Source organism: Heterodontus francisci, chromosome 14, assembly GCF_036365525.1.
Source record: "Heterodontus francisci isolate sHetFra1 chromosome 14, sHetFra1.hap1, whole genome shotgun sequence".
NCBI lineage: Eukaryota > Metazoa > Chordata > Chondrichthyes > Heterodontiformes > Heterodontidae > Heterodontus > Heterodontus francisci.
Genome location: NC_090384.1, coordinates 75227836 through 75253222, shown reverse-complemented (window position 1 = coordinate 75253222; position 25387 = coordinate 75227836).

The following is a 25387-nucleotide window of genomic DNA, read 5'->3' as shown; positions in this document are numbered from 1 at the left end:
TTCTGTTTGATTACATTATGTTTTTCTAAATGTCCTGCTATTTCTTCCTTAATAATCGACTCAAGCATTTCCCAATGACTGATGTTAAGCTAACTGGTCTATAGTTTCCTGCTTTCTGCCTCCCTACTTTCTTGAATAGGGGTGTCACATTAGCGGTTTTCCAATCCACTGGTACCCTACCGGAATCCAGTGAGTTTTGGTATATTATAACCAATGCCTCCACTATCTCTGCAGCCACTTCTTTTAAAACCCTTGGGTGCAGACCATCTGGTCCTGGCGACTTGTCTGCCTTTAGTCCCATCGGTTAGTCATCCGCTGCTGGTTTCTAAAACCTTCCCAATCCTCTGGCCTACCACTTATTTTCGCCGCACTGTACCCTTTTGTTTTTGATTTGATACTCTCCTTCACTTCCTTTGTTATCCACAGGTGGTTCATCGTTCTCTTCAAGTCCTTCCTTCTGACTGGAATAAATGTTTGCCGAGTGTTATGAAATATCTGCTTAAAAGTCTGCCACTGCTCATCCACTGACTTCCCCTGTAGTCGATTTTCCCAGCCCGCTTTAGACAACTCTTTCTTCATACCTCTGTAATTGCCCTTGTTTAAGTTGAAGACATTGGTTTGAGACCCGAGTTGCTCACCCTCAAACTGAATTTGAAATTCTACCATGTCATGATTGCTTCCCCCTAAAGGATCCTTAACTATGAGATCTCTTATTAATCCTAACTCATTATCAATACCAAATCTAAACCAGCCTGTTCCCTGGTAGGTTCTGCAACATATTGCTCGAAGTAACAATCCCTGAGGCACTCTACAAATTTGTCTTCCATGCCAATTTGATTTGTCCAGTCTATATGCAGATTAAAATCACCCATGATAATTGCAGTGCCCTTCTTACACGCCTCCATTATTTCCTGATTTATATCTTGTCCTACAGAGAGGCAACTCTTCGGGCGCCTATAGACCGTGATTTCTTTCCTTTGCTATTCCTTATTTGCACCCAAACTGATTCTACATCACAATCTATTACACCTATTTCATTGCTCACAACTGCACTGATCCCTTCCTTTAATAGCAAAGCTACCCCACCTCCTTTTCCTTTCTGCCTATTCTTCTGGAATGTTGAGTATTCTTGAACATTTTAGATTCCAGTCTTGGTCATCCTACAACCACGTCTCAGTGAAAGCTACCAAATCATATTCATTTATTTCTATCTGTGCCATCAGCTCATCTATCTTGTTACAAATGCTACGTGCATTCAGATAAAGAGTCTTAAGCTTTGACTTTTTACCATTTTTACCTACTCTGGTTCGAATTTCTGCTGTACCCTTGTGCTTGTATTCTCTGTCCCTTCCTGTCACTCTCTGATTGATGTATGCTCCTTCACTAACCTGCACCTCTGCTCTCTCATTACGATTCGACTTTTTAAACTTCCCTTCAATTAAACCCTCCCCCCCACTATTTAGTTCAAAGCCTTATCTACAATCCTTTCCGTCAGCTCGTTGAAGGGCCAATTTAGGATTTCCTTTCTAAGGTGCAGGTTTGACACACCATCAGAGCCACAACAGGGAGGAGGAGGCAGTGACACAGCAGGGAGTGAGCTAGAACGGCGGGACAGAGAGAAGAGGCAGCATTGAAGAGGGAAGGCTCAGAAAATGTCCTTATTCACAGGCAACCAGGTGTGCTTATTGAGAAGAATTATCTTTCATATCTCTGTACTCTTGACAAGAGCATTTTGTCAGTGCCCCCCACTATGACGGAGGATAAGGTGGAGGCAGGCTACTCGCTAGTTGGCACCCACAGCTTGCTGAAGGCATGTATATGAGGCCTGTGGCAGTCGGCCTCGGCGTGTTCGTGCTGGGGGGGTGGTGGGTGGGTGAGCACCTCCAATGAATGCTACACCAGCAGCACTGTGGGGGCAGCCTCAATCACAGAGCATGACTCCACAGATGCTTATTCTGTTGGAGGAACCTTGGGGGAGGATAATGATGATGGAGCCTCATGAGGGGTGGCCTCATCATCGTCATCTGTCACCTCCTCATCCCTTGATCGCTGGAGGGGATGTGGCTGGCATCCACTCCATGTCTCTTCGCGCCATTTGCGCCACTGACTGGTCAATGCTGCTGAGTCTGGCGCGCATCCTGTGCATGTCAGTGTGCTGTTCCTGCATTCACACTGAGTGATGCTGCACGTGGCTCTTCCAAGAGGTTGGCCACTCTCTCAATGGAGCTCATGCTCTCAAAGCACTGGAGCATTATGCAGCACATGAGATCAATGGAATCCTCCATTCTCGTCACGTAACTCCACAGTGCCGGGCACACATCTCACGCTGGTTCTCCAGGTAGAGCCGCCTGTTTTGTGACTGATGAGACTCTGCATCTCCGCCCTGCTGAGGACACCTGTCTTCCATCTTCTGAGAGGAACTGCTCACAGCCGACTCTGCCTCCCCTGCATCCTCCTGCTGCGATGTGATGTGCACTTCACCCTGTGCCACTGTTTCTAATACTGCGTGAGGATCTAATGAGGCACTAGTGTCTGCACTGGTGGAGGGTGCACTAGTAAGACGTGATGGTGCAGGATCTGAAGTGTTTACCTCCTCAAACCCCTCTGGAACTTCTTGGGCTGGATTTTATGGGCCCTGCTGAGGCAGGGTTAGAGGCGAGGGGGGCTCATAGAATTTTGACAGGAAACAGGGGTGCAGTGGGTGCATTACCTCCCCATCACCAAGCAATTCTGCCAGGGCCACGTAAGGGCCTCTGACCCCGCCGCTGGTTAAATCCCAGCGGCGGGGGGTGCCTTCAACATGTGGGGAGATCACCCAGCAACATGAGACGCACTCCCTGCGGGTTGGGTCAATCTGTGGCCCATGGAGGACCCCCACTGAGAAAAACTCCATCTCACTGGTCCCCCTCCCCCTGCATTACATGGTCACCCTCCCAACCCCCTCGGACAGGCCCCAGCGACCCCACCTCACTTAACTGAGGTCCGGGTCTCCACCACTGGGCCTAGGTCCAAGACCTCTGCAGTACCAGCAGTGGCCACTGCTCCTGATGTCGCTGCCGATACAGCTGTGATTGGCTGGCAGCTCTTGGAGGCAGGATCCCTGTCTTTAAAAGGATGGAGATCCTGGTGCCAGCCACTTAAGTGCTGGAACAATGCATAATCGCACTGGGGGTGGGGGTGGGGGGGGGGGGTAAAGGCCAGCTCGGGACTGCAAAAAAAAACCCGACCCGAGCCCGAGCCCGACCGGGTCCTTCCATTTTCCCCCGCGCCCGACCCGACCCGAATAGACCATCAGTTAACTTACCTTCCATTTTTCACTTTGTTGCTGATCTGCAAAAGCTTAAAATAACTGTAAAAAAAAAACACCCTGCGAGTCAAAAAATTAAATTAACAGTGAAGCCACTTACCTGTGATAGAGCGTGTCCGACCCGACCCAAGCCCGAATGCCAGACCTGGAAGTGCAACCCGACCTGACCCAAACCCGACACATGTCGTCAGGTCCCATCGGGTTCAGGTCGGGTAGCAGGCCTTTACCGGTGGGGGGGTACTCGGAAAAACCACAGCAGGGCTCCTCCAGCTTTGTCAGCCTGGCTCCAGGAGCCCTGCCGGCATCACAAAATCCAGCCCGTTGTTCCTGTGTGGACTCCTGCCCCTCTACAGCTGGCCCTGTGGGAGACATAAGAGAAGATGGTAAAAAGAGATCAGGACAGTCAACAGATGCCTCTGCTGCTTAAAATAATGAGATGACCACTGAGGCATTGACAGCTAGTTGCATGGGAAACATTGCCATGCATCTTCTGAAGCTGAAAATATTGAGATTTTTTTCGCTCTGTCTATGGCGGATTCCCATTTCTCTGTCTCCCAGGGTGTCTGTGGCTTGATGCTCAGGCCATATCAAGGACCAGCTGCTCAAAGTGCATCAGCACCGCAAGCATCACCGCTCCCATTTACATTCCCATACACAGCTGTAGTCTGCATTCAGCCTCCTGACCAGCAGCACAATGCCTATCCAGAGCTATTCTTATGGGTCATCAAGGCTGCTGAGCACACATCTCTCCCATGGTCAGGAGAACTGTATGTGCACTCAGGATGCCCCTCTCTTTTGCATTTTGGTCATAGAGTAATTGTGATACAGAAGGAGGCCATTTGGACCATTAAATCCATGTCAACTCTCTGTAGAGCAATCCAGTCAGTCCCAATCCCCTGCTCTATCCCCATAGCCCTGCAAGTTTAGTTCCCTGAAGTGCCCATGCAATTTCCTTTTGAAATCATTCATCATCTCCGCTTCCACCACCCGAGTGAGCAGCAAGTTCCAGATCATCACCATTTGCTGCATAAAAATGTTCCTCACATTCCCCCCTGCATACCTTGCAAAACCTTCAAAGCCCCTAGTCCTCCTACCATCAGCCAATGGGAACAGCTTTTCTTTGTCCCCTTTATCTAAACCTATCATAATAGTGTACACCTCTGTCTTCTCCCCATCTCCCCACCACCCTACCTTCCACCCCTACCCCTACTCCAGGCAAAGAATGCTTAGGACAATTGTAGAATTGCATACTACTGTCCTGGCTCAGATTCCATTAGCAGATGCTAGGGATGAAATATGATCTTCTCAACTCAGTTCTCCCTTAGACAGCACAATTACTAACTTAGCATCGTGGTACCATCAACAGTATGCCCATTGAGGAGAACAAGAATTAAGGACTATGGACAGCAATAGCTTTGACCTACAACATGACAGGCATTAAGTGTGTGGAAATTGAACTGATAGCGGTATATAGTCAGATTAAGTGAAACCTTCTAAAACTTCAGCAAAATATGCATTGAAACCAACACATTTTGTATTGGATAAGAATTGATCATCCTCTTGCATTACTTGCATATTTGAGGTGTTGCTATATGAAGCTAATGCCCAAAAGAAAGATTTGCAGCATAATTAAAATTTAAAATCTTGTTATGTAAGAATTCTAATTTGAATGTTCATCTTTTCAGTTCTAACTAATTACCTCAGGCTCTTTATATGGAGGATGAATCAATGTAGTGAACTAGCTGTGAATCTACAGCAAATTCACATTTTCAGCTGCGTTGTAAACATGTTCTTTATTGAACAGAATACTTAGGCTACATACAAACAGTAATAAACAAAGTAGTCAAGGACATGTGTGAAGCAGTGAAGGGCTACATGGAACTCTGGCTAAGGAATTGGACCACTGATAACAGAGGATGATTTTCCGTTTGTAGTACATTGAGGCATTTTATGTTCGAAGAACATTTTTGCAGAAGACACCATGATTTGAGCTATCATTGTAGGTTCGTGGCACATGGGTCTTGAGAAACAAAAATCTGCAGATAAATATGCCGGGCTTCACTGAGACCAGTGGCCAGGAAGACCTGTTTTTTTACTGGGTTTTCCTATTAGCCAGCTTTTCTGAATCCCAACAGATTTGTTTTCTGGGTGAGATGGTTCTATCCAATCTGGAGGTGCTAACACAAGTCTTGCAAGCAGCTTTAACCCAACTTTAGTTTAAGAAAGTAGAACACAGTTTTTAATACTTATTAATTAATGTCAGCCATGGCACAGCGGTAACACTCCTGCCTCTAAGTCAGAAGGTTGTGCGTCTAAGTTCTATTTCAGAGACTTGAGCACATAATCTAGGTTGACAATACAGAACTGAGGAAGTACTGCATTGTTGGATGTGCTGACTTTCTGATGGGATATTAAACCTCTCTTTGGTGAAAGTAAACAATCTCATGGTACTATTTCAAAGAAGAGCAGGGAAGTTCTCTGTGATATCCTGGCCAATATGTAACCCGCAACCAACATTAGCCAACACGAAAACAGAACAATGGGCCATTTATCTCATTTCTGTTTATGAGACCTTGATGTGTACAAATTGCCTGATGTGTTTTCCTACATTATAGCAGTGATTACAATTCCAAAGTCAGCTGTAATACGAATGTCCTGAGGCTATGAAAGGCATATAATTGTAGGTTCTTCCTTTCTTAAAATTAATATATGTGGCTAAAATGCAGTCACCGTAATCACACTTGTGGCAATTTCTATTGGATAATGCTGGCATAAGCCACACAATGGAAATTTGAATATTTATTTTAACTTGTAAAGCTGAAATAACACATTGTTAAACAAAATGTTGTTGGAAAAGATTTTTTATTAGTGCACAAAAATTGCTCATTTTTAGCTGCAGTCCTACACAGATTTCCCATTCGACTCTTTCTCTAGCCAATCCAAAACCTCAATCTTTGCATGTGCCTGGCTCCTTTATTTATAATTGATTAATCTGTTTGTGGAATGAGTGTATTTCCAAAAAAAACAATTGTTTTTGGTGTTGGCTAAGGGATAAATATGGATTAAAACAACTCCTTGCACCTCTTCAGATCGTGCCAAGGGATCTTTTCATCCACCTGCACTGATGGCGAGGCCTTCATTTAACATCGCTTCTGAGTTAGACAATGCAACAATATGTCAATACTGCTGTGAAGGGACAGCCTTGACAACATGTTCAGCTCCTGATTGGCAGCTTAATTGTATGTCTTTCTGGTTTAGAGGAAAGAGTGCTACCACTGAGCCACAGCTAACATCTTTCAACTTGAGTGGAGTCTGCACTGTGATGGACTTAGAAAAAGTGCTATTGTAAAGTGAAAAAGATTATTAATGACACAGTGAACTGTAAACTGAAGACCAGAATGCATAGGACAAAGCAACAGCTTGTGATTGACGTGAAAGCTGGTAAATATCCTTTACACAAGTAAACTGGTTGCATCTGTTTGAATACTATTAAGCTTGGGTACTCAAATGCACGGCACCTGCTCATTTGGCTTGGTCATGCTGATGTGTCACAATCTCATCTGAACGGTTTTCACCTTGTTGAGTGTCTGTTGTTCTGTTAGCGAATTGCCCCATTAACCTGCAGAAGAGCATAGGGACAGGAGTAGGCCATTCGTCCCCTTGAGCCTTCTCCAGCATTGTTAGATCAGGCCTAATGTGTAGCTCAGTTGCATTTACTCGCTCTTGCTCCATATCCCTTGATACCCTTACCCAACAAAAACCTATCAATCTGTGTCTTGAAAATTTCATTTGTGCCAGCATCAACAGCCTTTTTGGGACAAGAGTTCCAGATTTCTACTACGTTTTGTATGAAAAAGTACTTCATAATTTCTCCTAAATGGCCTAGCTCTAATTTCAGATGGTATTCTTTTCTTCTGGGTTCTTCCAATGGAGAAAATAGTTTCACTGTTTTTAACCAACTGTATTCCTTTATTGTTTCAAACACCTCAATTAAATCACCCTTCACCCTTCTTAATTCAAGGGACTACAAGCCAAGTTTATGCAGCCTGCTGTCATAATTTAACCTTTAAGCCTTGGCATCATTCTGGCAAAACTGTGCTGTAACTCCAAGGCCTAGATATCTTACAGAAGGTTTGGTGTCCAAACCTAAATGCAGCACTCCAGATAGGGTCTGACCAAGGCTATGTTTAACTGAACATTACTTCCTCACTTCAGAATTCTAACCCCTTTGAGAGAAAAGTCTGCAGTCGATATGTCTTATTGCTTACATTTTGTACCTATGCACTAGCTTTTAGTGATTTGTGTACATGGTTTCTTAGGGGGTAGAGTTTCCACTTTGGGCATAATCAGTGACCCGGGCACAGATTGCCAAGATTATGTCAGTTTTGAGAAGTATTTATTCTTCAAAGTTTTTGCTCAAACCTAATAGCATATCGCTGATTGCAAAATCTGCCACAAACCAGCACAATTAGACACGGCCAGAATTTTTTTGGAAGGCCTGAGGTCCCACGCCGGGTCCAAAAGTGGGTCCCGAGTCCACTTGGACGGCTGGTAGGACCCCGGGGGGGATTAAGTGGTGTCCAATTAAGAGGCCGCTGCTGGGGTTGCTATCTAATTAAGGATGGCAGCCTGTCTCTCAGAGCTGATGGCCCAGACGGTGGCTGCTTCTAAGGCTGCAGGGAGAAGAGGAGGGCACCTCCATGTTGAGAAGCCCTCGAATGGCAAGTAAGAATTTGTTTTTAAATGTGCTGGGGCCAGGGAGCCAGGCCCCGGCAATTGGATGGGTGAACCCTCCAGAAGCCACGGGGGGGGGGGGGGGGGTGGTTGGGCAGGGAGCACTCCATGGGCCATGGTGTGGCCATAAAGGAAGGCCCCCCAGAGAACTTGCTGGGAGGCTGCCTCGATATGCCTGGGAGCCCGTCCTGGAGCTGGGAAAATGCTGTCAAGGCCAGGAAGTGACCATTAATTGGCCAATAAATTCAATTGGCCACCCCCTTCCAGTCACTGGGTGGCCATTAACATCATTGAAAATATCCCGTGGCGGCAGGAAGACACTGCGCTTCCCTCCTGACGATTTCGCCAATTTACGAGCCCTCCCACTGCCCAGCCCATGTCCAAAGAGCTGGTAAAATTCAGTCCAGCATCTTAGAACATAATTGTTTCAATAAATTTTTTATTTTATAACATATTCCATGATGTATTTAAGAGTGGTAACTTGGTGCGATTTGATTAACACAGGTGAAAGTGGGTTTATCACAAAAAACAAACATTTTTAATCAGAATGTAGTCACCACCAGATGAGTAACTTGATTTAACTAACTGAAAATGACTTTAAAGAATTTTATCAGACCATTTTGTACTTACATTGGTGTACGAGAGTCAGTTCCTTAGTAACATTTTAAAAGATATTCGGTGGAATTTTATGCTGTTCCCCCGTGGTGGGTTTGGAGGCGGGGAGAGCATAAAATTGGGTGGGATGGTGGCAGTGGGTGTGTGGGGGTGGGGGGATGGTGGGCCCCCACCATCTCGCCTCTGCCAGAATTTAATCCCAGACGGGAAGGCCTCTGATCGGCCTCTGGCCCCATCGCCAATTGAGGCCTTTAACTGGGTAATTAACCCCCAATTAAGGGCCTCTTGCCACCGCAGCCACAATTACCCATGCGGTGGGTGGCCCTGTCGCCACACGGGAAGTATGGCACAAAAAACCATGTGGGCTGCTTCACAGCTCCGGGATGGGGGGTCTCATTCAAAGGCACTTAGTGCCTGAACGAGGGACCCCGCATCGGGAAAGGGGCTGCCCCACTGCCGTCCCCCCACCCTCCACCCCACTGTGACCCCCTCCCCACCCACCCCGCGAGACCCCTCCTGCCCTGACCTACCTTAAGCCTCATTACAGTGTGGCTGCAGCTACAGCAGCAGCCACTGCCTCAACTGTGGCACTGCAGCTTCTGGCCTCTTATTGGTTGGCAGCTCTGCCAGGTCGGGACTTCTGGCAACGGGGTACTAAATTCTATGGAAGGCCCACTGCTATCCACTTAAGTATCTGATTGGCACTAAATTCAGTGGCCTTCCGGAAAAGAGGTGACATGGGGATCTCAACGTCAGTGGAAACCGATGTCGAGACCCCCACCGCCAGCATAAAATTCCCCCCATTGTATTTAACAGCTTTTAAAACATGCCTATTAGTGTCCATGTGCCCAAAAGGACCAGCTTAATTTTAAGAGCCTCTCAAAAGCCTGGAATTGGGTACAAGTAGCAAAAACTCGCATGATGATTAACTCGATCTGGGGCATGGGAAGCTTTGTTGGCAAGACTGGTTTTAAGCACAATGTTTTTTGAACTAGCATAAAATATTCCATAAAATTGATTTGCACTGGAAATTCCACAATCTTTTGCGCCGGTTTGGCTAATTTCGGGCGGATTGTGAAGAATACATTACAACTGAGTCAATATCCCTTTGCTACTCCAAAGCTCCTAGTCTCTTGCCATGAAGGAAATATTCCAGTTTGTTTCGGATCCAAAGTGGATGATGTCACTCTTCCCCAGATTGACCTCCACCTGCCCCATTGCCCACTCACTCAGTCTATGTCCCTTGATAACATTCTGCACTCATCTACACAACTTACTGCGCCTCCTTAACTTAGTGTCAACTGAAAACTTGGATATACAACCCTCTACTCCTTCATACAAATCATTTAATATATCTAGCGAAAAGCTGAGGCCCCAGTACAGATCCATGGAGAATATCGCTTGTCACATCCTGCTAACCAAAGAATGTCTCCTACTCTCTCTCTCCTATGTCCCAAATTATCATCAACACCAATTCCAAACACTTATTTTTGTTAATAACCTCTTCTCTGCCTGATCAAATACTTTCTGGAAGTCAATTTAGATGATTCCTGTAATGTAAACATTTCCCCATGCTAGTCACCTTCAGCTAGATTCGTCAGACATGACTTACCCTTTACATTCCATGATAACTCTCTTTAATCAGCTGTTCCAACAAAAAAAGCAGTGCATTGGTGACTGTTTACCCTTGTATCTATTTTTTCCACTGATGTTCCAGATGTGCAGTTACTACTCCTTTTAAGGGAACCACCCCTGCCAGACAAATGGGAAAGTGGGCTTAGCTCTGTCTCTGAAACATGGTGTTGGGAATGTGTTGGCCCTTGATCTCAAGCACAGGTCCTGATCCACTACAATTTGTAAACTTTCTGCAGATGGGCCAATTTGCCTTCTGGCACTTGGTCAGTCATGCATAGTGGGTGGAGGAATGGTGTGGATGTATAGCTATCCAAACAGAGACCTTCACCTTCCTTACTTGGAGCTTCTCTGTCCCTGTACCATTTGTGCTCTGGGTGCATTAACCTGCTGGTTTTAATTATCAGGGAATTTGGTCCCCATCCTATACATTATTTCAGCAAACTGATCAGTAACAATGCCCAATGATAGTCCAGTCCAAGACTCCAAAGTCATCTGATTGAACTGTCACCATGATCTCTCTGGTGGGCTGCTGCACTGCACATGGCCCTGGAACTGCCTCTCTGTCCAAGGATGACTGCAGGTTCTGTAAGCTAGCCCTCAGCATCCTGCTCAAGTGACTGTTGGATTCCTCCATACTAGTGGCCATTCATTGACATCATCTGCACAGCTCCATTAATGGTGCAAGCAACTTATCATGCCAAGGAAGAATCTTTCCTAAAAAGCTGGACAATGAAGGTCTGGTTCCCTGAACTCAACAGATGGGGAGAAAAGCATCTCATCCTCCAGACAGAAGCTACTTCTTCCTCTACCAGCTTCTGTCCACCTGTGCTCTGTGATCCAGTACTTGTGCAGCCCTACAGAATGGATGTCACTGAACTGGGGAGTTGATAGGGTAAATGCAATGTCTGCGTGCTAGGTGCACAGTTACTTCTACTAAGGCAAGTCCTGGGAGTGGGCAGCTATGGAAACCTGAGGAGATCCTGACAAAAGCAAGAAAATGTCAAAGTGATGAGAAAAGAATGGCACGGACAAGCATTTCACAAGATCCCGAAAAATTGTGCAAGTGAGTGCCTTACAAAATGTTATATCGTCATGCATTGGAAAGTCACCTGGGACACTAATCCCTTGCTGGGACTTTCCCTCCTGCACAATCATCACGTGCAACCTCCATGATTCAGCATCTTTGTACAGAGGTAGTCAGCTCATCAAAGTAGGTACAAAAGAACATAAATAGCAGCAGGAGTAGGCCATTCAGCTCCTCGAGCCTGCTCTGCCATTCAATAAGATCATAGCTGATATGATTGGGCCTTAACTCCACTTTCCTGCCTGCCCCCATAACTCTTGACTCTTTAGTCAATCATCTGTCTAAAATAAAAAACAGAAAATGCTGGAAATACTCAGTAGGTCTGGAAGCATCTGTGGAGAGAGAAGCAGAGTTAACATTTCAGGTCAGTGACCCTTCATCAGAACAAAAATCTCTCTAACGCAGCCTTGAATATATTCAATGACTCAGCCTCCACGGTTCTCTAGGGTAGAGAATTCCAAACACGAATGACCCTCAGAGAAGAAATTCCTCCTCATCTTCATCCTTAATGGGAGACCCCTTAATCTGAAACTGTGCCCCCGAATTCTAGATTCCCCCACAAGGGGAAACATCCTCTCAGCATCTGCCCTGTCAAGCCCCCTCCGAATCTTATACATTTTAATAAGATCACCTCTCATTCTTCTAAATTCCAATGCTAATAGGCCCAACCAGCTCAATCTTTCCTCACAAGACAAACCCCTCATCCCAGAATCAGCCTAGTGAACCTTCTCTGAACTGCTTCCTATGCAGGTATGTCCCTCCTTAAATAAGTTCATAAACTGTGTACTAGGTGTGATCTCACCAATGCCCTGTACAGTTGTAGCAAGACCTCCTTACTTTTATACTCCATCCCCCTTGCAATAAAGGCCAAAATTCCATTTGCCTTCCTAATTACTTGCTGTACCTGCATGCTGACATTTTGAGACAAGAACACAGGGGTTGGTTCGGTCAGTTGGCTCGATGGCTCACATCTGATGCAGAAGGATGTTATCAGTGCAAGTTCAATCCCTGTAATGGCTGTGGTAGTTCATGAAGGCATGCCTCCTCACCCCTCAAGCTATACATTGTCAACTGCCTCTCTCCATTAGAGAGAGAGAGAGAGAGATGCCTGTGGTCCTCTAGGACTACAGCTAGAACAAGGACACCCAGATCCCTTTGTATCACAGCATTCCGCAGTCTCACTCCGTTTAAATAATATTCTGCTTTTCTATTCTTCCTGCCAAAGTGGACAAGTTCACATTTTCTCACATTATACTACATCTGCCAAATTTTTACCCACTCACTTAACCTAGCTATGCTCCTTTGCAGACTCTTTGGGCTGGATTTTATGATCCAGCTGCCAGGATCAGCAGGTGTGCAAAATGGCAGAGGTCTCACATGTGACGTCAGTAGCTGCGCCACCATGATTATACGGTGGGCATCTATTTAGAATATTGGAGACGGCTATACCCACCCCCCCCCCCAAAAATCACATGGCTGGGGCAGCAATGGAGATGCTGTTCATGGCATTACCTGATGAAGGAGCAGGTGCTAGCGTCATCTTTAATAGGCTGCCAGCCCTGCATATAGTCTCTCTGAACATTGAGCAGCAATGTATTAAAGCAGTACCTCTGTATTTTGAATTAAATCTCTCAAACAAGCAAGCCATTGGGCAACCATGTCAGATGTCAGAGCAAGAGTGGCCCCACAGTTCAGTGATGCCTCCTTGATGTTTGTCCATTTTTGTTCCGCAGAATGCCTGCAGTGGCTCTATAGTTGGGATTAATGTTGGTCTGACAACTTTTCCAAAAGTGTGAGCCTTCAGAACCATGCCAACATCTTATAAACTACCCTGTAATGGCTACCTGACAAACACAGGTATATATTTTCAGAGTTCCTCCCCTTCACGCACAAGCCCCTTGCTGATTCAGCATAGCGGCAATGTCTGCTTCAAACTCCACTTCCCCTAAAAAAACTATGGGGAAGTTAACTTCCCTTTCAAAGCACCGAAGACTCTCCCCTCAATGCTGCCAGCTTTCGAAAGTCAAGAAACGGAAGGCACACGAGTGCTGCACGAGAAACACAAAATTGAGAAAGCTTCATTGGATTGCGGTGAATAACATTCAAATGCAATTGAATCAGTACAGAAATTTTTTTAATGATGATGCCGTCTCATCGGGGCATCAGTCCCATCATGGCATTTCCCCACCTCCAACAACATTGGAAAAGAATGTTACAGTGCCAGGTTCTGGTGGGACAGCTGCACAGGGATCCTCTGGCCCCTCCCATGCCAATGACCCCACCTTCAACAGTAGCATAAAATTCAGCACTTTGTATCCTCCTCACAACTTGCTTTCCTACCTATCTACGTATCGTCAGCAAATTTGTCTTCAATACAGTCGGTCCCTTCATCCAAGTCATTAATATAGATTGTAAATAGTTGAGGCCCAGGCACTGATCCCTGTGGAACTCCACTAGTTACAGTTTGTCATCCTGAAAATGACCCATTTATCACAACTTTCTGTTTCCTGTTAACCAGTCTTCTTTCCATGCTAATATATCATCCCAACACCATGAGGTCTTAACTTGTGTAGTAATGGGAATGTGGCACCTTATCGAATGGCTTTTGGAAATCCAAATACAGTACATCTACTGGTTCCCCTTTATCTACCCTACTTGTTACATCCTCAAAGAACTCTAATAAATTTGTCAAACACAATTTCCCCTTCACAAAAGCATGTTGACTCTGCCTGATTGTACTGTGATTTTCTAGGTATCCTGCTACTACTTCTTTAATAATGGATTCTAGTATTTTTTCAAAGACAGACATTCAGCTAACTGACCTTTAGTTTCCTGCTTTCTGTCTCCCTCCTTTCTTGAACAGAGGTGTTACATTTGTTGTTTTCCAATCCACTGGGAGTTTTCCAGAATCGAGGGCATTTGAGAAGACTATAACCAATGCTTCCAGGATCTCTGCAGCCACTTCATTTAAGACTCTCTGATGCAGGCCATCAGGTCCAGGGGACTTGTCGGCCTTTACTCCTTTTCGTATTCCCATTACTTTTTCTCTAGTGACAGTAATTGTTTTAAGTTCCTCCCTCCCTATTTTTTACTATTCTTAGAATGCTTTTTGTGTCTTCTACTGTGAAGATGGATACACAAAACTTGTTCAAAGCCTCTGCCATTTCCTTGTTTCCCATTATTAATTCCCTAGTTGTTATAGAACTTCCAAGCCTGTTTGTGAATAAGACACTGAGACCAGGAAGCTTAAGTAAAGACTGTTTATTGCTTACTTCTTCACTCCAGACAACCCACAGCAAGTTCTGGCTGGCTCTTTATATATACACCTTTGAATACAATTAACTAATTAAGAGCCAACACCTGTTCACCCTATTACCTTCAACTACCAGCTATTTATCATCCATTAACAAAAATTCAGACCCTAACACCAGTCTCACCATCTAAGGAACCAACGCTCACTTTAGCTACTCTTTTCCATTTTATATATTTGTAGAAGCCTTTACTGTCTGTTTTTATATTTCTTGCTAGTTTTCTCTCATACTCCAATTTCTCACGTTTTTTAATCATCCTTTGCTGGTTTCTAAAATTTTCCCAATCTTCTGGCCTACCACTCATCTTCTCAGCATTGTATGCCTTTTCTTTCAATTTGATACCACCCTTAGCTTCCTTGGTTAGCTGTGGATGGTCAATGGAATATATCTTTTTATATTTAGAGATACAGCACTGAAACAGGCCCTTCGGTCCACCGAGTCTGTGCCGACCAACAACCACCCATATTCCCTACCACCTACCTACACTCGGGGCAATTTACAATGGCCAATTTACCTCTCATCTGCAAGTCTTTGGCTGTGGGAGGAAACCGGAGCACCCAGCGAAAACCCACGCGGTCACAGGGAGAACTTGCAAACTCCGCACAGGCAGTACCCAGAATTGAACCCGGGTCCCTGGAGCTGTGAGGCTGCGATGCTAACCACTGCGCCACTGGGCCGCCTTTGTTGAGAGTTATGAAATATCTCCTTAAATGTCTGCTACTGCTTCTCTACTGTCTTACCTTTTAACCTGCTTTCCCAATCTACTTTAGCCAACTTTGTCTTCATACCCTTGTAATTGTCTTTATTTAAGTTTAAGACACTAGTTTCGGACCCACAATTTTCACCCTCAAACTGAATGTGAAATTCTATCATGTTATGATCACTTGCGCCTAGAGGATCCTTTACGATGAGGTGTTTAATTAATCCTGTCTCATTACACAATACCATGTCCAAAATAGCCTGGTCCCTGGTAGGTTCTAGAACAGGGTTGTCTAACTTTTTCGCATGGCAGGGGTGGTGGGGGGGGGGGTGCGCCCACATTACAATTTTTGTCTTACATGGGGGGCAGGTGAGACAATTTTGGAAGGATAAAGGCATTAAAATTTATCTTGCTATTAATCAAAACAACAAAGTTGCATTTTTGTGAAGAAACTTTAAATGAGAAGACTAATTTATTGACTTACTTTCTGGTCACTATGTTGGACACTGATTTTGTGAGATACCTGGCATCTTTTTTGCTTGCACAAGGAGTCAGTGTTTGCCTGCACATTTGTTGTAGTAATGGGGAGTATTCTGGATAGATATCATTCTGTCAGGAGTGATCTTGATCACTCTCTCTCCCTCTGGGGAGACTGGTTAAAAAAATAAAATCCCTTGGGAGCCAGGGAAATGCAGCAAGGTGAATACAAAATTGGCTCAGTGGTAGGAAGCACGGGGTAATTGTTGATGGGTTTGTTAGTGACTGGAGGGCTGTTTCCAGTGGTGTTCTTCAGGACTCAGTACTGGATCCCCTGCTTTTGTGGTATATATTAACAATCTTGACGTAAATGTAGGGGGCATGATCAAGAAGTTTGCAGATGACACAAAGATTGGCTATGTGGTAGATAGCGAGGAGGATAGCTGTAGGCTGCTGGAAGATATTGATGCCCTGGTCAGATAAGCAGGCAAGTGGCAAATGGAATTCAACATAGAGAAGTGTGAGGAGATGCATTTGGGGAGGTCAAACAAGGCAAAGAAATACACGATAAATGGAAAAATACTGAGATGTGTAGAGGAAGTAAGGGAACTTGGAGTGAATGTCCATAGGTTCCTGAAGGTAGCAGGACAGATCGATAAGGTGGTTAAGAAGGCATAATGGAATCCTTTCCTTTATTAGCCAAGGGATAGAATATAAGAGCAAGGAGGTTATGCTGGAACTATATAACTTGTTCGTTAGGCCACAACTTAACTACTGTGTGCAGTTCGGGTCACCGCATTACAGAAAGGATGTAATTGAACTAGAGAGGGTATAGAGGAGATTTATGAGGATGTTGCCAGGACTAGAAAAATGCAGCTTTGAGGAAAGGTTGGATAGGCTAGGGTTGTTCTGCTTGGAACAGAGAAGACTGAGGGAAGATCTGATTGAAATGTACAACATTTTGAGGGGCCTGGATAGAGTGGAGATGAAGGGTCTATTCACCTTAGCAGAGAGGTCAGTAAGAGGGGGCTTAGATTTAAAGTGATTGGTAGAAAAATTAGAGGGGAGATGAGGAAATACCTTTTCACCCAGAGGGTGGTGAGGGTCTGGAACTCACTGCCTGAAAGGGTAGTTGAGGCAGAGACTCTCAACTCATTCAAAAGGAGTCTGGATTTGCACCTCAAGTGCTGTAACCTGCAGGGCTACAGATCAAATGCTGGAAGGTGGGATTAGAATTTGTGGATCGTTTTTTGGCTGGCACAGACACGATGGGCCAAGTGGCCACTTTCTGTGCCTTAAACTTTCTCTCTGCCCTCCCATCTGTCTCTGCCCTCTCTCTACCCTCCTTTCCCTCTCTCTCTCTCCCTCCCCTCTTTCTGTACCCCCTCTGTCTCTGCCCTCTCTCTGTCCCTCGTTCCCTGTCTCTTTCTGCTGCCCCTTCTCTCTCTCTCTCCACCCCTTTTCTCTGCTCCCCTTCCCTCTCTCACTCTGTCCCCCTCTCTCTCTGTCCCCCTTTCCCTCTCACTCTCTATGCCCCAGCTTTCTGTCCCCTCTCTCTCTCTCTGTCCCCCCTTCCCTCTCTCTGTCCCCCCTTCCCTCTCTCTCCGTCCCCCTTTCCCTCTCTCTCTCTGCACCCCCCTCTCTATCTCTGTCTGTTCTTCTCTCTCTCTCTATCTCTGTCTGTTCTTCTCTCTCTCTCTTTGTCCCCTTTCCCTTTTTCTCTCCCTCTCTGTCCCTGCTTCTCTCTTTGTCCTTCTTTCCTTCTCTCTGCCTCCCTCTGTCTCTCTGTCCTCTCTCTCTCTCTCTCTTTCTGCCCCCACCCCTGCCCTCTCTCTGGCAGTTGCAGAGAGCGGGAACGCTCAGCAGGTGGTTGATCAGTTTTAAAAAGAAATCTCAAGTCAGTTTCACAGCTGACAGATCCTGACATCGGAACAGCAGTTTCTGAACTTCGGGCAGATTCAGTCTTTTTTAAAAGGCTGCCGGAAAACCCCAAATCTGTCCGAAGTTCAGAAACTGCTGTTCCGATGTCAGGATCTGTCAGCTGTGAAACTGACTTGCAAATTTTTTAACAGCCAGTTTGACAATGCAGAATGTATCATCTCCAGTCACAGATCCCTGGGGAGGATGAGGAATGGCCCGGGTACAGTTTACAGCCGCGGGCCAGATGGAAACCTTTGTGGGGGCTGGATCCTGACCCGCGGGCCGTATGTTGGACAACCCTGTTCTAGAATGTATTGTTCTAAGAAACTGTCCTGAATGCACTCTATGAACTCATCCTCCAGGCGACCATTGCCAATTTGATTTCTCCAGTCAATGTGAAGATTAAAATCTCCCACGATTATTGCCATACCCTTCTTGCACGCCCCCATTATTTCTTTATGCGGCACCTGTTGGTGGGTTTCCCTTTCCCACTTCCAAGTACTCCCTTCTGTTGTGATCTGATTTCTCCTGTAAAAAAAAACAGGAATGAGGGCTAATGAGAAGTGATGTTGAAGAAGCTCATGTCAGAAGGTGAGGATTGGTAAGAGCAAAGTGTTCTATGCAAATGAGGAAGCACTTAAGATGTTTTTGAAGCTTTTTTGCCCGAGGTGGGGCACAGCTTCTCCACAGCTTGCAGCAGCACTTGCATGCACACTTCATCAAACTGTGGAGCCATTTACTGCCTGCATCATGCTGCTGCCATCATATTCTGCCAAAGAAGCTGAAAAACAGCATCAAAAGGTTACGTGGGATTTACAGCACAGAAACAGATCATTCAGCTAAACTGGTCTATGTCAGTGTTTATGCTCCATATGAGCCTCCTCTCACTCTATTTCATCTAACTTTAAATAATGTGAAGAGATTATGGCTGCAAAATTTGGTTGATTATGCCCATATTTTCGACACTATGGGGTGCCATTTTGGGGCTAAAATCGCATCTGAGCGCACGTGCACACTTCTGATGCTGACCACACTGACTCAATTTTGGTGAAGTCCTGAGCATGGGCACTTGGATCATGCGCTGCAAGGATGCAGAGCAGGCAGATTGTGACATCAGTGTAATTCTGACTTGACTCGCATGGTGCCACTTTCAACCTCAAGGCTCCAGCTAATGTCGTCTCTTAAACTTGTTCAGCAGCAGAATGGACCCTGTACCAGCAGGGTTTAAATGGAGCTTGAGCTACTTTCAGGTTAGTTGCTGATTGATTTCTGCTGGCTTTTGCTGAATTAGTAGAAGTGTTTGGAGGTTTGCACTTTTATTTAAAGTTGGTGAAGTATGCAGGGAGTGGTGTGCCACCTAGTGACGGCCTTGGCACTGACTTCAAGGGTTCTGCTCAGACCACTTGCTCCCAGTCCTGGGTGCTGTAGTTTCCATCCCCCTTGACCTGCATTATGACAGGGAGAATGAGCAAAGACAACACGGAGAATGAAATGCTTTTTTAAGAAGGAGCAGGAGGAGGCAGAGGGAAGGTCTCTCAGTAGGAGGCCATATCCACCAAGGGTCTTCAGAGAGTAATTCTCCTATCTCAATCTCAGTGAGGACCAGTATGTGCAATGGCTCTGCTTCGCTAAGGAAGTATTCACTGAAAAATGCCACCTGCTGCAGGCTGACCTGCAGCCTCAGAACAGGGCGAGGATGACCGTTACAGTCATCGTAAAGGTGACTGTGGCCTTGAACTTCTTCGCACTGGGCTCCTTCCGGGCTGCAGCAGGTGACAGGTCCAACATCTTGCACTTCACTATTCACTGTTGTGTAAGGGAGGTCACCGATGTGCTGTATGCAAAGAGAGGGGAATACATTGCATTCGCTCATTCTAGAGAAGAGCAGGCGGAGTGAGCACATGGCTGTGCTGGGATAGAGGCTTCCCATGGTGCCATTGACTGCATACTTGTCACTTTGTGGGTGCGACATGTAAATTCAGAGATGCACTGCAACTGCAAAGGGTTCCGCTCCCTCAATATTCAGCTGGCGTGTAACCAAACTCAATGCATGTCAATCCTCACTATCCTGGCAGCAGTCATGATGCCTTGATTCTGCGCCAGTCTGCTGTACCATCAGCATTTGAGCCACCATGAAAAACCAGGGGGTGGCTTCTGAGTGACAAGGGTAATTCGCTGACCACCTGGTTTATGAATCCAGTGCGTAACTCATGCACACGTGGGCAGTATGTGCATAACAGGAGTCATGTTGCCACAAGAAATGTCATCGAGCAGACCACTGAGGTGTTTAAGCATCATTTCTGCTGTGTGCATCACTCTGGAGAAGCTATGAAGTACTCTCCAGAGTGCACGTCATGATTCGTGTGGTCTGCTGTACCCTGCACAACCTTGTCACCAGTTATATGTTGAGCAGCTGAGGAGAAGGAGAATGCACAGGAGGAGAAGGAGGAGAGGGAGGAAGAGGAGTGGGAACAGGAGGAAGGGTGGAGGCAACCAACACAGCCCCTTTTTGGCCAGGCTGACCATGATCGGCTCATCCCACCGTGGTACCAGTGACTGCAATTCCAATTCCCCATTCAACAACAGTCCCACGCCTTGTCATCCATCTATTCGTGACTATAAAAGTGTCCTTCTTACCACAATGCTGAAATTAAAAACCAGCACAAAATAAATGAACTTTATCAATCAAGCCATCCAACAATCCATAGGAAAGTAAATTAATTAATCACCCTTGTGCATTCCCTTAGTGCCTTTCTTCCACGTGCCTTTGCCTGTCCTAGTGCTCCTATGCAGTGTTACCCAATGGCTGCTGCACAGCTGGTGGAAGGCTGCTGACTTTCAGTGGGGTAGATTGCAGATGGCCTTGCGGGATGCCCTGAGGAAGCTCTGGCCCGAGAAGGCCCAGCTTTGGACTGCACCACCTTGGCATGGGTGACAGCAATCTGGCCTGGCTGGCTCACAGGCAACAGCAAGGACATTGTTGGAGAGGCTGTGGTAGGAGCCTGAATGCTGTAATCCTGGGACAACAGCAGGTTCATGTTCCACGGCACCACTGCCACTCACCTGGGGCAGCACCTCAGCAATTCAATCAATGTGTTGGAGAACAGATTTCTGGGCTGCTGTGAAACCATGGAAACCCCTTTGACCCACTGGCATCTTCAGCCATGATGACAACAGTTTGAGCATCTGTGGCAGCAAGCTGAGCTTGGATGAATTCAATCTGAGCTTCCACTGCAGCACCCAAACATTGGGTAGCTTCTCCTTGTGCTGCAATGGGAGCTGAGACATCAGCCATCAGTTGCTGCCTCATGGTTGGTCCATAAGTGTGGTGGTAATGGAGTTGGTCACCAGTTCCATGCTGGAAAGGTGAGCTCCATGTTTTGCTCAAAACCCTGTTCCAAGTTGGTGCCAGACTCCTCCATGCTCCTTGACAGTGACCGTAGGCTTTCTGGCAGTCATGCCAATGGACCAAGCATCTTTGTGTGCAAACCCAGCCTTTTCCTGTATGTTACCCATCAAAGTGTATATTCGAGTCTTCTGGAGCAGGGCTCGTGTGCGACCTTGCCCTCCAGTGAGCTGGCAACTATGCTACCCTTGTTCCCTGCCCTGGCTGCAGGCCACACCTGCCCAGTGACTTACCACCTGCAGATCCCACCTTTAAACCAGCCTCTAAAGCACACACAATGGGCTGGATCTTCTTCTCCTGCCGCCGGGAGCGGCGATGGGTGCAGAAAATGGCAGTCGCCACAAATGGCCCTCACACCACAACGCCGCCGCCATCTTGCCTCCGGCAGCCACTTAGCATATGGACAGCAGCCATCTCCCCTCCAATCACAGCGTCACTTGATGAAGGAGCAGGTACTGGTGCCATTTTTCAAAGCCTGTCAGCCCTTACATTGTCATGCTGCTGAAATAATCAACCTGGCCCAGGTCAGACTATTTTAGCTGTCGGGAATTTTCCCAAAACGCGCTTTATGATTGATTAGATATAAAACAGGATCAAAAAAAAGGAAACTTTTTTTCAATCACTTCTTTCCCACCCGGCATTACAGAATCATTCAAAAATAACAAGCCAACCCCATTTTCCCACTACACAGCATCAAAGTTTCTGATTATTTAATTAAAGCCCTCCAATGTAGGCCTGGTCGCTTATTCACTTCACAAGAGTCATTCTTGTAACATTCAGTATGAAGTCAGCCACTGAATATTTGATTGAATAAAGTTACAGCGATTTATTTCTGCAATAGGTGTTGTTACAACCAGGTGAGAAAGGTGTCTCGGGGTCTTTTGCTGTCTTCACCTGGTCTTGTTGTAAAAGGGTTTAATTTTAAACACACTGTCTTTTCAGCTCCCTTTTTGTGAATCCTTGTTCACAGCTTTCCAATTATAAGGCAAAGAAATGAACACACCAGGTTTTCTTTCGGTTTAAAGAATTAAAGTGAAATTTATTAAACCCTAAACTTAAACTCTAATGTGGTTAACAGCTACGGATATATGACGCCCCCATGCTAGCATGCATACGCGATACACACATGCAAATAGGGACAGAAAAGAGCAGAAGAAAAATTAAATGGAGAGGTTGGAGGCAATCTCTAAAAGGGGGTTTCTTGTTACTGTTTCTGTGTTTCCAGCTCGCCATAGAGTCCTTGATTGTAGACAGCTCTTACTTTTCGTTGGGGCCCAGTATTCTTCTTGAACCTTGTTCGCTATAGGAGACTTTTCTATCTTGGGGTTCATATGTCTTCAATGGTTTCCGAAGCTGGTGAAAGCGAGATTAGAGTCGACAGGAGAGAGGTGTTCTCAGTACAGGAGCTAACAGCCTTCTGAGTTCAAATCTGTGGCAAGTTCAAAAACCCACAGCCAGCTAGTTATGTGACTTAAACTGGTTTGACCATTTCTTCTGTGTATTGGGGAAGCAAAAACTGGGTCCCTTGTTCCAACACTATCTGTTACAATGCAAATATCTTTCCAGTCAGGGGCTTGCAATTTTAAGTTTTAAATGTTCATGTGGTGAAATAATGTGTGCCTCAGTCTTAGTAGGTGGGGGTCTTGCCTGACAGTGTGCAATAAAACCTTAGTAGCAACCAGCAGCAATGCTGCAGTGGACAATTCAAAAGAAATTTACCATTTAAAAGTTGACCCCTTTCCTCCCCCCCACTATACAGTACATAATGCAAAGTTGACTTATTCCCCACGTTGGAGACACCAGCTTCCCCTGGACAGGAAAGCGAAGGCGCATGAATGTCGCTCAAGATCGGGAACTGAAGGTAAGATCGCTCCAGGCTACATTTACATTAATGCAAAGATCTAATTAGCATATGGAATGCAGGGTCCCAGAGGGTCGCAGAACAGCAGAGGGGCTGCCACAGAGCTTCCTCGCTGCCAGGATGATCGGGCCCGCTAATCCTTGCGTTGGGCTCCGTGGTGGCTGCTGCCACTCCGATTCTTCGACCCCGCCCATGCCACGGAACCCGACATCGGGCTGGGAACAAAATCCAGCCCTGTGTATGTATCTGAGTTGGTGGCTGCGAGTGTGAGAGCAAGTTATAATGTTCCATCTTCATCACTTTCTTCCTGCTCCTCAACCTCTTTCACTTCCACCACTATCTGGCCAGCTGGCAGATCTTGGGTATCTGAAAGGAGAAAAGCACAAGAGTAGGGGTGAAGGGAACCAAGGGTTGCTTGCTTCGACCATCCGCAACTTGCATATCAAAAGACATTGTGGGATGAGGAAGAAGTGGGATATTAGAAGGAGAATTAGATCTAAGCATACCGTCATCTTTGATGGTTTCAGACACACCATTGGCCACGATCAAAGCAATGGACATTCCAATGATGGCCAGCATCGTCTCCTCCATCGGGGCAAGAACATGCAGCCTTGCCTGTTCACCACCTTTTAGTTCCTGCTGCCTGTCTTTGTGCACCACCTTGTCCTTCAGGATAGAGGAAAGTATGTCAGTAAGTGTGGTGCAATGTGTTTGAGTGATGTGGCTGTCATGGTTGAATAGCTGGCAGTATGTGCAAGTTATGAGATGTCAGTGTGAAGCTTGCAGCAGTGCTAAGTGTGTGTGGGTAAAGTGAAGTTTTGAATAGGAGGTGATGAGCCTTAACTGATAGGGGTGTGGTGCATTGAGCAATGTGTGTGGGTAGAGGTTCCATTGATGGGATGTGGCATTTGAAGATGCATACACTGTGACCACTTGTGTGAGGTTATTAAACTTCTTGCGGCACTGTATCCAGATCCTCGGGGCTGGACTGCTGGCATTGATCAAAACAGCTGTCTGCTCCCACAGCCTTCACAGTGTTTGGCTGGTGGGCCTCCTGGTCCCCTGTAGATAGAGGAATTCTCTCCTGTCCACCTCCTGCACCAAGGCCTCCAGTATTGGCATCGGAGAACCTTGGAAACCATACTTTCCCCTGCTGAGCCATAGTCACTCTTTTTGCAGGCACTCTTCCCCAACCACTTCCAGCACCTGCTTCAGTCAAAATGCACCTCTTCTTTAGGAGGCGGAGGCTAGCTTTAAGTAGTGCAGGATAGCTTAAACTTCTGCTAGCCTCTCACAATTTTACGTTCACTGGCTCAGGCATGCAAGCAACTAACAGTGTGTTTCACGCTCATTGCTTACTGCAGTCATGTAAATGAGCAGGCAGCATGACATTTGCAAGCTGGCTGCATCAGACACAATATGGCGGGTTAATTCTGGATTGAGATCCCGGCACCCATTTTCGGGCTTTATTGAAAAGAGTAGCCTATAGGTTTAAGGGGAGTATTGTACGTATTTTATACTAAACTTTCTGCCAGCTTCACTTTTTTTTTACACTTTAAAAGTATCAGGAGCAGCCAAAACAACCACAACCACCTACATTTATTTGAGGCCTTTAAAATATTAAAATGACCCAAGCTGCTTTATAGGAGCATTATAAAACAAAATATGACACCAAGCCACATAAGAAGATATGAGGTCAGATGACCAAAAGCTTGATCATAGAGGTAGATTTGAAGGAGTGTTTATACACGGCATGGGGCAAAGGGCGCAAAGTGATCCTTGCAGTGATTAGCGGCGCGCAGTTATCCTTGTGGCCCAGTGATTGGCGACATGAGGTGATCATTGCAGTGATTGGCGGTGCACAGTGACCCGTGCTGCATAATTATTGGCAGGGAGGAGTGACCCGAGCTGCCCATTAATTGGTGATTGGCGGTGCGAGGCAGGTGACCGAGCTGCCCGTAAATTGGTGTTTGGTTGTGTGGGGTGGGTGACCGAGCTGCCCGTTAATTGGTGTTTGGTTGTGTGGGGTGGGTGACCGAGCTGCCCGTTAATTGGTGATTGGCGGTGCGGGGTGTGTGACCGAGCTGCCCGTTAATTGGTGATTGGTCATGTGGGGTGGGTGACTGAGCTGCCCGTTAATTGGTGATTGGCGATGCGGGGCAGGTGACTGAGCTGCCCATTAATTGGTGATTGGTCATGTGGAGTGGGTGACTGAGCTGCCCATTAATTGGTGATTGGTGGTGTGGGGTGGGTGACCCAAACTGCCCGGTGATTGGCAGCGGGGTTTGATGGCTGCTGCGTTGTGAGTACAGATGTTTTTCTCCAGATGCTCTGAAT